A 14,682-nucleotide genomic window follows, 5' to 3' on the forward strand; every position below is an offset into this window, starting at 1 on the left:
TCCTCACCCTCCCAGTGTCTGGAGCATTACATGTATTGGTGGGGGGGTGGGGGGGGGATATCAATTAGTGGGTTGGGAAATTGGCTAGAAAAAACAACAACTGATCACTGCGGCATCACTTTCTATTTTTACTGTCTTTACTTATTTACAGTACATTTTCATTTCATCGAGTTTGACTCATTCAGACAAATTTATGAATCATCTGTAAACGATCTATAAGTAATGAAGATGCTCTGATTACCATCTGGAGACGACGGATGAGTTAGCGGAGTACGAACATTCATCAGACTAACTTGATTTGCGTGTTTATGATCCTCAGTATACCTAAAATCCTCAGTCCTCAGACCGAATGCAGTTGGTCATGTTCCTATTAGGAAGGAAATGATGTCAGAGTCCTCCCCCATACATCGTTTATGAATGTGATGCGCTATCCAATTAAACCTAGCAAATTGGTCACCTCCAGATGTTGCACAGCTGTACTTTAAACCTGTTGAGCTTACTCAGTGGGACTAAAATTAAAATAAACCATCAGTAATAACAATATTGTTGCCTTTTCAGTGTACACCAATCAGCCATAACATTAGAACCACTGTACTGGGTCATATTAGGCTGCAAGTGAACAATCAGTTCTTGAAGTTGGTGTGTTAACAGCAGGTGAAATGGGGAAATGGGCGAGGGTGAGAATCAGAGCCGCTTCAGCAAGAGTCAGATTGTGATGGCCAGAATGACTGGAGGGTCAGGACATCTCCAAAACATCAGGCAGGTCTTGTGGGGTGTTCCCAGTATGCAGTGGAGGTCAGTACCTACCAAAAGTGCCCCAAGGAAGAACAACCGATGAACCAGCGTTGGAGGCCCCAACTCACAACTTTAGGCAACTCAATTGTAGGTCTTAATGCAATGGCTGATTGGTGTGGATGTAAAAGTAGCTAACAGTAAAGCAGGCCAGGGCAAGGTCTGACAGAACAGCACGAAATAAAACCCAGAATGCTTACACTGCATGGACAAAAGTATTGGGACACTTGCTTATTTATTGTTTCCTCTGAAATCAAGGGTATTAAAAAGAAGCGATCCTGCTTTTGTTGGAGTAACTGTGTCTACTGTGCAGGTAAGAAGGCTTTCTGCTAGGTTTTGGAGGAGCATAGTTGTGAGGATTTGATTGCATTCAGCAACAAGAGCTCTAAAATAAGGTCATCCTATTTCATTCCCAACGCCCCAACTCACTCCAAAAGTACTGGATGGAGCACCACCATCATTCCAGAAAGCACAGTTCCTCCACTGCTCCACAGCTCATTTCTGAGGGGCTTTATACCACCTCTAGCCCACGCCTGGTTCATGTTCATCAGCTCCAGAGAGTCCTATTCTGTCTGCAGTACTTCTCTACAGGGACTAGTGAATGCTAAATGCATTGATTAGATGGGTTGTCCACAAACATTTGGACATAGATAGATTTGGACATGTAGACAATGTAGAGTTAGTAGTCTTGCCCAAGGACTCCTATTGGAGTAGGGTGGTGTGTTTGTCCGGCCAGAGAATTAAGCCCTCATGGAGAGGGAGGTGTTGTTACCTACGATGCTACACCAACTACACCAACAACCGATAATTAGTTGTTGATCTGGAGGCACTTTTGTCAACAGCTTAACGGACGGAGCCTCCTGCTCTTTCTCGCTCTCTTTTTACCTCTTGTGGGTCTTTGGGTTCTCGGCTTGAAAGGAATATTTAACTTAAAAGAGAGATGCCTTGGATTAGACTCTCTCTCTCTCTCTCTCTCTCTCTCTCTCGCTCTCTCACTCTCTCGGTTATCAGGGTGTAACATTTGCTTGGCCAGCGTGGGAACACTTGCGTGGGAGGTGCAGTGGAGCATGAGAATTGATTGGCTGACGTGTGGGAGGTGTTTGTGCGATTGCACTCCCTTTAATTTTCCACGTAGTGTGTTCTTTTTTTTTTTTCAGGTACATGTGAGAACCTCCTGTTGCATGTTTTCGCTGTGCCGCGAGAAACCTCGAAACCTCGCCTTTCGGGCGGCAAACGGGTTGCATCACTGCCGACAGAACATCCTGAACCAGTGATGGTAGATTGATTGGCGGCTGCTGGTGTTTTTGATGTGACGGGGTGGTAGCGGTCTACAGGTCCTTGTCTGGAGGCCAGGAGACATTTCTCCACAAAGCTCTGCCACACTAAGCTCGTTTGTTTCGGTGAGATGGTGCCTTCGCTTTGACGATAATCTCATTGATGCTTCGTGAGATTGCTCTTGAAAAGGCGTGAAAAAGGCACCAGCTCTGCGCTGAACGATGTGATGTGGGACGTTTAGCTTAGAGCCGGCTTAGTGGGCCGTGGTGTTAAGATAAGGATGATAACAAGCATACCACAGCAGCAGACTTCCAGATAATCCTGTAGGCCATGGCTTCATACATTGCTTGGTTTTGGTGCGCCACCATCAAGGTTTGAGCCCCAAAGGTTGGTAGAGTAGCCTGAAGCCATGCTTGAGTAAAAGTGCAGTTACCTTAGTTAAATAACAACACTACTAAAACAAACAAACAAACAAACAGAAAACAGCCTATCCAGCTCATACTGGTCAAGCTGGTTGACCAGCTTAGGTCTTGACCAGCATAGGATGTATTTGTTGGTTAAGCTTGTCCACGGTGACCAATGACCAAGGTGGTTGAGCGGTTTGACCGGCATGACCACTCTGGTTTACCAACACGACCATCATGACCAGGCTGTTTGTCCAACATAGCCATCATGAACATGCTGGTCCACCAGCATGACCACTCTGATTGTCCAACATGACCACCATGAACACACAGGTCCACCAGCATGACCAGATTGACCAAACTCATCAACCAGTGTAACCAATTTGATGACCAACTTCGTCAAGATGATCATGCTGTAAGAAAAGCTAGACCATCTTGACCAGATCAGGTCCATAATTTCATCAAACTTATCAGGTCCTCAGTCTCCTTTAGGAGTAGCTCGTAGAACTGCAGTGGAACCCTTTTAATACATCCACTGTAGAGCCAAAATCATTCTCATGGCTGGATTTCTCCTGCGATTGGCTATGGTTTCTTCCTTCATGTGCTGTGCTGCTAAATCAGAAGCAGAAAATACAAATCTCTGCATGACGGAGGCTCGGCGACTGCTACCAGGCCAACCCGTTACAAACTAGAAGACTGTGGCTATGCAGATCCGTTAGGCTACGCTAAGCCTCAGGGTTCTTTAGCCTCAGCATTCCAAGTTTCATTCCAGATTTTGGTTATCCTGCTTTTGTTGAAGTCTACTGTCCAGGAAAGGCTTTGATTGCATTTAGCGAGAAGAATGTTAGTGAGGACAGGGTGCTGGATGACCACCAATCTACCTCAATTCTGATGGGGGGCTTTGTACCCTTATAGGTCTATAGGTTCATATATATCTGCTCTAGAGAGTCCTATTTTACTTACAGTGGGTGCAACTTAAAAAGTAGCTGAATGCATTCATTAGAAGGAGTGTCCACAAACATTTGAACATTTAATAAAACTATTCAATCTAAAAATATATATTAGAAATGACTGTGTACACTGTGTACACTGCAGATCTGGGGAACGTTTTACCTCTCAAGCGATTTCGCTCACGTTTCACATTGGCTGTTTTTTTACTAACATCTCCCTCCACCACCAGCCTGTCCATCTAGCTCATCCAAACTGTCAGGCAGTTTTAGAGGTTTCACAGTAGGGACAATTACCAGAAAGGCTCAGAATCATTGTACTCGGTAATTATCTTTATAAATTAGGGGTAATTTGTCTTCAAGTGCGTTTAAGCTAAGTTAAGCTAAGTTAAGCTAAGAGTTTCTCAGTGCTTCGGACAGAAGGTTACAGCTGGAAGGTGTGTTTCTGGCACGCTTCTTAGAAAAGATTAAATCTGCCATTAACTGAAATCTTATTAAAAGTAATTGTGGGCGACCTCCGCCAAGATCCAGCAGGAAAATGAGGGAAAAAGACGAAAAATAAGCTAAAAAAGAGAACTCTCCTCTTCGCAGGTGAGTGGGTAATGTGAGTTTCTCTCTCTGCCTTTGCTCACGCTCTTGCTGACTGTGTATAATTAGGTGGGTTTGATGGCTAATTACAGCGTTTCTGACGAGGAAAGTCAAAATCCTGAAATATCATGTCTAAGACACCTAGACAGAGGCCAAGACGAGCGGTGATAGAAGAAAAGACTGGGAGCAGTCTGATGAACTTGGTCATTCATGAAGTGAGAAATTGATGTTAGAATATGGCTGAAGAAAATGAAAGAAGTGAAGAATTGGGCGAAAGGGATGAGGGGTAAAAAACACATGCTCACTTCGCCCCGGGTGTCGGGATGGCAGGTCGTACGCACGGGCTTCGGTAAACACCCTAAATAATTCACACTGGTATTAATGTGTGTGTCTTGCTGTGCGTGAGCATTGTCACTGTTGGGGCCAGGGACGGGAGGGTTACTTCGACAATCGATTCCAGTACAGATTACTGAATAAATAATGGAATCCGTAACCCAATTTAAAGGCCTGCTGTAGTACATGTGCAATAATCTGTCATTTAATGCTAATAAAATCTCGTTAGGGATGAAAAAAGGGAAGTAGCCAGCTCAAGCTGGTCAAAGTGGATACGCTTTTTGACCAGCTTAGCTCTTGACCATCATTGGGCATGTTTTCATGTCCTTTTGGTGGTTTAACTGGTCTGCTAGCATGCTAGCAAACTGAACCACCTTGAAAAACCAGCGTAACCAGCACAACCAAACTGGGAGACCAGCTTAACCGTCAACAAACCTCCTATGTAAACATACCATGTGTTCATCAACTGGCTAAGCTGGTCTATTGGTTTAGCCAGCTGGCCCACCAACATAGGGTGCAGTGGCCTGCAAATGTTTGGGCACCCCTGGTCAAGATTTCTGTGTAGAGATCAACTGTAGTTGACTTGTGTGGATTAAGGTCACTGTTTCCTTAGTTTCCTTAATGGAGTTATGTAATAACTGAAAGTTTGGGAGAAGGACCACGCCCAAAATCCTCCCCTCCATTTCTACACCGTTCCTCTCTTTTCTCGTTCTCGTGATGAAAACTTGCACCCCACCATCGCCCCTGCTCCTCCTGATGGTCCAATTATACTCAACCTCTACCCTGGCAAGGGAAGCCCCCCAGAACTCCAGCCCAAATTTCTCGAGTTCTCCTCCTTGCCTCAGCTAGCGTGGTCCACATTCTCAAAGAGCTAGTTAGAAGGAACAGTGGAGGTCAAGTTAAGGTCTGGAAGAGCATGAGGTCTTTTGAGGTTTTGCCAGAAAGGCCATTCAAAACCCTGTTTGACAGCAAAGGACCTTCTGGCCGATTGAGCAGACTCTGGAGTGATGGTGCGCTGTTCTACTGTGCAGCAACTCCTGCACAAATACATTACAACCTTCATGGAAGAGTCTTCAGAGTACGACATTTCCAGCGTCCTCACCACAACATTTAGCATCAGACGTTTTCAAAGGAACATCTACAGAAGCCTGATTTGAAAAGCTGGCCTCGTCTGGATGTTCTGGAGAGTCTGGTTTTGTGAATGTTGTTAAAACTGTGTAAGTGTAAAGTAAAAGGCCTGATATACTCTATGTACAAAAGGTCTTATTACATCTAATTCATCTGCCAGTGCAGAATGACAACAACTGTTTGCAGTTCGAGGAAACTCGATCTGAGTAATGGCAATGGAGACGACCACAGGGGAACACAAAGCTCCAGCAGTGTTATGGAAGAGTAGGTCTTCCGTTCACAGTGCTGGTGTTCCAGGTATTCCACTGCTTCCCACCTTGGGATGCTTTAATGGGAAACAGAGCCCATGTTGATTCGACATGTGCCAACTGTAGCTCAGCCTTTTGTTTGCTTTTACCACAAACCAAAATTAGTACTGCATTTAAGTGCAGGATCTCCTTGTAAAGCCCAAGCTGCCCATGCTCTGCTAGAGTTTACTAACAGAGAGCATGTGTGCAGGCCTTAAACTAGTTTCCTCTTTAGGAACCACTCCAAATCATCTACTGGAGTGAGCTCCATCACTTCGAGAAGGTTTTTAGCCATGCGGGTGACAATTCAAAGAAGTCACATGATAAATAATAGACCAATCACGCAACCCCACATGAGGCGCTGGTAGCGAATGGCTTCTACGCCTACAGCGGAGTGCTCCAGAGTTCGCTAGAAGCGAACCCTGGACCCCAGTTCTCAGGAGGACCAGAGATCGGACCTCTGTGCCGCTTTCTGGTGTCATGACAAATCCTTTCCCCCCGGACACGTCCAATCCCCCTGACTGTTCCATTGGTTAAAATCGCGCATGTGATTAATCTATTGATTAAAATTTATCGTACGATATTTATCTGGATAAAGGGTCACTATTTAACTTTATTTATTAAATGTCAAACACTTATTAGCAAGTTATTAGCAAGCGATATAATATTGTTGTTGCTACACTGGCATATAAAGCTGATCTGAACAGGTAAAGCTAGCTATCGAGCTATATTGTGCAAGATTAGCAGATAATTGGGATCCAAATAAAATAATAAACTGATAAAAAAAACAAAAACAAATACCACTAGATAAAACGCACTGTGAAGTGGGCAACTCGTCTGGCTAACCAGTAGCATGCTAGCTAATACAAGTAGAGGGATCAGCTCAATCGGCTAACTAGTAGCATGATTGTTAATACAGTCGAGGGGGTGGAGCAGCTCTGCTGGCTAACGAGTAGCATGCTAAATACATCGGCGAGGTATTGGGTCCTAGATGGTCCTTTCTGTTCCATTGGTTAAAATTGCGCATGTAAGTAATTTGTCCAGTTGTCCAAAAAACGAACACTAGATATACACTGTCGGGGGTGTGTGTGTGTCGGGGGGGGGGGGGGGGTAACTCGTCTGGCTAACCAGTAGCATGCTAGCTACATCAGCTGGCTAATGAGTAGCATGCTAGCTACATCAGCAAGGTATTGGGTCCTAAATGGTACTTTCTGAAAGAGGCCGTCCGAGGGGATAGGATGTGACAGGGGGGATAGAATGTGTCCGAGGGGATAGGATGTGTCCGAGGGGATAGAATGTGTCCGGGGGGATAGGATGTGTCCGAGGGGATAGAATGTGTCCGAGGGGATAGGATGTGTCCGATGGGATAGGATGTGTCCGGGGGGATAGGATGTGTCCGAGGGGATAGGATGTGTCCGGGGGGATAGGATGTGTCCGAGGGGATAAGATGTGTCCGGGGGGATAGGATGTGTCCGAGGGGATAGGATGTGTCCGGGGGGATAGGATGTGTCCGAGGGGATAGAATGTGTCCGGGGGGATAGGATGTGTCCGGGGGGATAGAATGTGTCCGAGGGGATAGGATGTGTCCGAGGGGATAGGATGTGTCCGGGGGGATAGGATGTGTCCGGGGGGATAGGATGTGTCCGAGGGGATAGGATGTGTCCGGGGGGATAGGATGTGTCCGGGGGGATAGGATGTGTCACGATACCGGCTCAACAACAGCTTTTACACTTGAGCAAATGTGCTGCATTGCTAAAGTCGTAGTTACCGATTACTAATCCGGAGCATAAGGGATTAAATATGTTAAAAAAGATTTTCATGGGGTGTCCTAATTTTCACACATGACCATATGGACTGTCTAGCATTACATTATTACTCATTCAATCAATCTCAGGGCTATGAATTGTACATGTGGAACTGAATCAGCGCCCATGAGAGCTCATCAGGTGATGTGTGAGTCACATTCAGCCATCAGCATGGGCGACTGAGTGATACCCAGCGGTTTCTGTAGTGCTATTGATTTTCCTCCGCCCTCCCCATCAGACAAAGCGATAAGACCCAGCAGAAGCCCACTGTTCGAGGCTAATAAACAGTTAATTAGCTGCAATAAGGAGAGCTCATGAAGACAAGGGAAATGCCAGAAGTTCTATTCCAGTCCCAGCAGTGAAGACCCGTATTGGCAGATACCAATACTGATCAGGTTGTTTTGACCTCGGAAACCTTATAGAACTGCTAGACTTGTTCCAGACTTGAGTTCCTCACTTTTATAAGCCATGAATAAAGAGAAGAAGACCGCAGACGACCTCAACAGATGCAGAGGGCCAAAAGCTGGGCTTCTCGTGGGCTTAAAGACAAAAGAGGTGCTGGACTGTGAGGGTTTACACCATGAACAGATCAGCATGAACCTATCAGCACCATGCTGCTGCCTAATGACAGGAATGGGCTAGAGGGGTATTAAGCCCCCCAGCATTGAGCTGTGGAGCAGTAAAGGAACTGTCTTCTCTGGAATGATGACGATGCTCCATCCAGTACTTTTGGGATGAGTTGGGGAGTTGGATGATCAAGGTGACATGGTGATCAATCATCCAACATCCTGACACTGTTCCGGACACTATTTTTGATGAATGCGATCAAACCCTCACAGAGCTCTAAAATCTAGTAGAAACTCTTCCTTGGGCAGTAGAGACAGTAGGTCCTCCAACAAAAGCAGGATAAACTCTTTTATACCCTTGATTCCAGGCGTCCCAATACTTTTGTCCATTTAGAGTAGCTTTAATTTGCTGTAGAGGGTCAGAGTTGAGCAGCAGAGGACATGACGAAAGCCATTGCAGGGAAAAAAATAGTCAACAAGTCAACCTTCCTCCGCAAAGCTAACGAGAAACAGCCCGAGTAGAGCAGGGATCACGACGGTAACCATGCAATCATCGTTTCTCGAGACGCCTGTGTCATTTTTAAATTATGGGTTGTTGCATACCTCCGTTCTCCCAATAAACCATGGAGTTTTATGTCTCGCAGAGTGGGCTTTTAAGCACGCGCTGCTCCTGTCTCCAATGCGCATATTTGGGATCCGATGGGAACGCCGAAGCACGGCAGAAAAAATGAAGCCACGGTAATTATCTTTGTATACGGTGGTGTAGGAGAGGCGGTGGCCCATTGTGCTGTGTTTATGAGATGCCTGCGTCGGAGCCAACGGCACTTCACGCGGAATGAATCAGGCCTGGAGAGGCACCTGGGTTCGGCTGAAAGAGGCACCTGTACCCTCCGCCCTCCCCCCACCGCCTCGTCCTCATCTCCATTACACAGAGAGGAAGACGAGGAAAAGAATAGACAAGCAATTATCCTACCTGCTCCCCTGCAAGGCTGTTCACACACAGGCTCGTGAATACACAGACCTGACTGCGGGAACTGGAGGGATTTGCTTTGGCTCAACATTGGCTGGACTTTGTTGTTGTGGAGGGTCTTGTGACCTTCAGATTTTACAGTGGCTGATCCTCGACTGTTCCTTTTCCGACTTGGGCTCTTCTTTCTCAATTTATCCGCAAGTTGTGCCGAATGGAAATCCATTAGGCCGATTATACACATGCATTAGGTGGTACATGCAGTGATTCATTGGGTTTACAGCGCTTCCAAAGTTTGACAAGCCTTCGGGAAGTGAGATTCTGTTGCTAGTAATTGTCTGAGTTGCTCTTTGTTTACTCTTCCTTTGCGCTGTTTGATCCCGTGCTAATTAAAAGACCTATCTGAGGATCTCTGTTAAGAGTCTGGGACTTACAGCGGTACAGCGATCCATATTATTGACGGGAAACTCCAGGAAAACAAAGTACATCATGTCAGATTCTCTGCATGTAACCAACTGGCGCAGGGTGTGTGTGTGTGTGTGTGTGTGTGTGTGTGTGTGTGTGTGTGTGTCTTCGGAGGTAAGTTTCCTAGCTAGGGATGAAGATCTACCACTCCTGAACTGCATCCCCTGCATTTCTAGGGGCCCTAGAAAAGACAATCCAGCAGAACTTGGGCTGGAAACTGTTACATCACAGTCTCGACTCATTATATTTACCCCCCCCCCCAAATGTACAGAAGACCCACCCACCCACTGGAGAAAGCTCTAGTTAAAGCAGGAGAAAGAGTGAAGTACTAAACCATGGCAGCGTCTCCAGACTCGCTTCGCTGTTAAAATGGTAAGATCCTTGAGGAACCTTTGGAAGTTCTTCAATTTGGAACTATGGGGGAACCTGTTAGGGTGCTTTGAGGAACCTTCAAGGAACCTTCAAGTTTTTTAGAAGACAAAGGTCTCTGAATGCACCGCCACAGGTTCCTCCACAGTTTTCAACTGAAGAACCTCCAAAGGTTCCACCAGGATCTCATACTTGAACAGTAATTATGGGAATACTGGTTGCTACAGGAACCAGGCCTCGGTTTTTCCTGCTCCAGTGTCCACAGAATGGGAGCTTGAGCTCGGCATGTGACAAAGTGCAAGCCATGAGGCTAGGCTAAAAGCTAATGCTAGCTGACAATAGCTTTTACTATCGCTCCATCGTCTCTCTGCTGTCCCCTCCCTCGAAAAATAAACTGGATGACCTGAGCTGAACCAAACCGGAGCTAAACCCACATCAGACAGGAAAGCACTGGTTTATTTTTGATTGGTGAGATTCAAGAAAGCCAAACTCGGGGAAGTGAATGAGAGCGGGGCTAAAAGCTAACTGGCTACAACCTCGCTACAAGCTTGCTAACAGCACATCACAATATACGGGTTCTGTGAGACGTTGCTGGTGATGTTAACCAGTTACTTGGTCTTTCTGTTACAAGCCCGCCATGTTTCATTCTATGGTGTAATAACAGGGTGGTAAATAGGCTTGTAAAACTGCATTTGACCTTTTTTGCACCCCAACCACAATCACACACTTTGTATTTATACCTCAAACAAGCGTAAATGCTCGCTCAGTGCCTTCTTCTGGACCTTAATTGAGAATCTCCATTTAGAAAACTGTGTAGTGCAGGACTACTGCAGTACTAGTACTATAAATAATCTACTTTTTCCACATTTCAGGCCTTTAATTCCTTTTTTGGGCTTAATTCCATTCTGTTGTCGTGTGTATCAGCAAAGATTTACGTTCTTCTATCCATGCTAAACCAGCCGAATCTGAACCAGTCAAATTTGATTGCACTGATTGCGTGGTTATAAGCATCGCAGCCATGGCTGTGTATTACTCATCAGCATCCGTGAATGGCTCCTATCCTGAAACACAACAGCGGCATCGTTTTGATGGATTACCTCCATTCTCGACCTGGAGAAAACCTCACTGTGTTTTTTTAATGAGCTAAATGACAAACAAGCCCATTTAGGCCTGAATTAAACAGGCTTTTGATGCGGAAATGAGGTTCTAGCCCATTTAGTCCAGAAAATAGAGAATAGCTAAAAATAAACCCTCAAACAACAACAATGGGTGGTCCAGCGGGCTAAGGAGCTGTCACTAGCCATCGGCAGCCGGGGCCCCGAGAGAGCACAATTGGCCTTGCTCTCTCTAGGGTGGGTAGATTGCGCTCTCTCCCCACATCACACTAGTGGGGCGCTGGCGTCTGCTAGCCGGTGTGTCTGATACTTCACTCATTAGTGTCGGGAGTGTTGCATGTGATGTGGGAGGGGAGAGAAAACGTACTGGGTAATTGGTGATCTAACTTGGGGAAAAATAGGAAAAATCTGGAAGTGTAAGAAAACCCACTAGAAGGGTCCAGAATGCAGGCCAGAACCACCTGGCCAACCTGATTTGAAGACAAATGTTAGCAAGCATAATTCCTTCTAATAATAACGCCATGTTGCTCAAAGTGATGGAAGCATCTAGCCTGGTAGGTTACTTTTTTGTTTTTACTCAAAGCATTGCATCTGTTGACCATAAGGGATGGCCTATCAACTATTAGCCAAGTTCATTATAAATCTCCACAGCAAATGGAGCAAATTTCATACTTGTTGCATGGTGGCTGTGCAAGGGCAAGAAATCCAACTGGCTGCTTTTTTTTTAGTATGCAAAGCGCTTGCGCACCATCTAAGACCTTCCAGTCCAACAGTCTTGGGTTTGTGTGTACATGCAGGATGGCTAGTCCTCAGAGCGAGCCAGAGAACCCCCCCTTTTCGTCTGTTGGGTCAGTCTGGCCCAACAAGCCTGGATCCAGTTTCTATGGAGATGGATCACTCACTTCAGGTCGGAGAACATTCTTAATCAGTTTACCCTCAATTTGGCAGCGAGATTTTAGAATCAGCCATGGCAGAAAAGTGGTCGGAGAACCTGGTTAGGAACCAAAAGGGCTGATAACATGGTGATAGCTCTGCACCTTTGAGGAAGGCATTCCTTGTTGGGTAGCTTGGGAAGCCTGACGTTGGTCAAACTGCTTCCCACAGCAGCTGAACACAGCCCAAAAGTACCTAAACGCAAATATAATGAAGGCAAATTAGTTTGCATGTATCTATTAATATTAATATTAATATTTTTATATTGGCATGAAAATAAAAGTGCAATGTAGTAAGGGGTTAAAAGTAGGCCTGGAGGGGTCACGGGGTAGCACTAGCAACGTTCCCGACACTACTATTCTTTGGCAAACTATCACTTTAAGATAATATCAGATAACAGATTCTCCCCTAAATCAGACCTGAGACCCCTCAAGTAACAGACTCCACAAGACCACTGAAGCTGTCCTTGTGAAGTTGTGAGGTAGGGCCTCCATGAGTACCAGTAAGCCTCGGGCGCCCATGACCTTGTCGCCGGTTCATCGGTTGTCTTTTCTTGGAGCACTTTTGGGAGGTACTGACCACCACTGCATACCGGGAACACCCCACAAGCCCTGCCTGTTTAGGAGATGCTCTGACCCTCCAGGCTGATTTAGCAGCCTTGCTACATTTTTCTCTCTCTCTTGTGTGCTTTCTCTCCTCCACTTTCAGGATTCTTGAGAGTGTAAAGTGAAAGGCTGGGAAGCTCATCTAGACGGTGTGATGCTCCAAATAGGCTTCTGCATTAATGCCGTGACTCTGGGGGCTCCTGTGAGGGAGTCGGAGACGTGTAGGGCTGTATGACGGGCATGCCTTGAATTATGAATGAATTTGAGAGATGTGAGAGGTGGGATACTCCCAGAGAGCGCGAAAGCAGAGAGAGAGAGAGAGAGAGAGAGAGGGCAAAAAAGGAGAGTTAAGAGAATCCCCTACTTTCGATTGAGTGGGTGAAAGTTAAGCCATGTTTCAGTAAAAGTCTGGATTTCTGGATAGACAATCCACAATTACGTCGCTAATGACTGTTAATGATTCTCCGCCTCTGTGGAGGGCAAAGAGAGATGGATGGAGTTTGCGAGGTAAGATAGAGAGTGGGAAAGAGAGATGATAGTCCATAATCTCAACCTGAATAGCAGCTTTAGGCATTATGTTCAATTATTCATTCACCTCGGCAGGTGTTCTGTAATTCCTTACTACTCGGGGGCGCTGGTGTGTTTGTGTATAGTACACACGGGTCGGCATGTGCCTGAGTCCATTTAAATGTTCGGGGGAAGACGAATGAAGGTTGCCCACGAGAGTTTTGGTTTCTTTCTACCATCAATCTGATCACCATTGCCTTGCCCTGTCTTGGAAATGCGGGTAATGCTTCACTCGGTTCACCCGTGCTTGGACACTGATTAGTGGGGCTTCATTAAGTCAACAGTCTTCTGATCGAGACCATAGTTTAGGCTTCAGATATGGGTGGACTCTATATGTAGAGTTAGGTATTCGCGTTCGGCAGGGTTTACTCTCAAGGCCTGTAGGCCTCAAGCAGAGCATATTTCGGTCGAGTTAAACTGATAAAGTAACTGGTACAGAGCTTTTTTTGAGTTAACTCAATAATAACTAAGACTGATGGTTTGGCTGGTCTACAAGCATAATCAAGACTAGGGATGCATCGATCCAGTATTATGATCAGGTATCGGTGGATGGAGTATCTGATAATTCCAATGGAACCAATCCTTTATACATATATACGTACATTTATATCTGTTTTAATTTATATAAAGTATAGTTATATTAACTATAACTATAATAGTATAATAACATTATAGGGTTAATATATAACTAATATATACATATAATGTTATAATATGTATTAGGGTTAGGTTAGGGTTAGGGTTAGGGTAAGGTTAGGGTTAGGGTTAGGGTTAGGTTAGGTTAGAGTAGGGTTAGGGTTACGGTTAGGGTTAGGGTAGGGTTAGGTTAGGGTCAGGGTCAGGGTTAGGGTTAGGGTTAGGTTAGGTTAGGTTAGGGTTAGGTTAGGTTAGGGTTAGGTTAGGTTAGGGTTAGGTTAGGTTAGGGTCAGGGTTAGGTTAGGGTCAGGGTTAGGTTAGGGTTAGGGTTAGGTTAGGTTAGGGTCAGGGTCAGGGTCAGGGTTAGGGTTAGGTTAGGGTTGGGTTAGGGTCAGGGTCAGGGTTAGGTTAGGATTAGGGTTAGGTTAGGGTTAAATAACATATTATATGTAATATTATATAAAGTAATGCGTTGGGTCTCTCCCACATGGTGAGGTATACAGTTTATTAATTCAGCAATGGTATCAGACTGGTATCGGGTATCGACCGATATGCAAAGTTTATGTATCATATTGGAACTGAAAAGGCCGGATCGGTGCATCCCTAATCAAGACTAAGCTAGTCCACCAGTATGAATGAGCTTGACCAAGCTTGACTAGGCTCTATTAGACATAAAGTCAGAGACCTGAAGCTCATCTGTTGCTGTGTTGGGCATCAGTGCTGACAGGACGCTGCCCACAGGACGCTGCCCACAGTACGCTGCCCACAGTACGCTGCCCACAGTCCAGCAGTGACACTGAAGTGTTTAAACACTCCAGCTGCGCTGCTGTGTCTGATCCACTACTCGTACCAGCGCAACACACACTACTATCACACCACCACCACCATGTCAGTCAGTGC

At 45.6% G+C, this 14,682-nt stretch overlaps 1 long non-coding RNA gene across 1 annotated transcript in view; it reads left to right on the top strand.

The window, feature by feature from the left end:
- The window catches only part of LOC140573542 (uncharacterized), a 33,496-nt gene that overhangs the window by 3,285 nt on the left and 15,529 nt on the right, over nt 1-14,682 (top strand). The gene's annotated exons all lie outside the window — the stretch shown is intronic.

The sequence above is a fragment of the Salminus brasiliensis genome, chromosome 12 (genome assembly GCF_030463535.1).
Source record: "Salminus brasiliensis chromosome 12, fSalBra1.hap2, whole genome shotgun sequence".
In the NCBI taxonomy this organism is placed as follows: domain Eukaryota; kingdom Metazoa; phylum Chordata; class Actinopteri; order Characiformes; family Bryconidae; genus Salminus; species Salminus brasiliensis.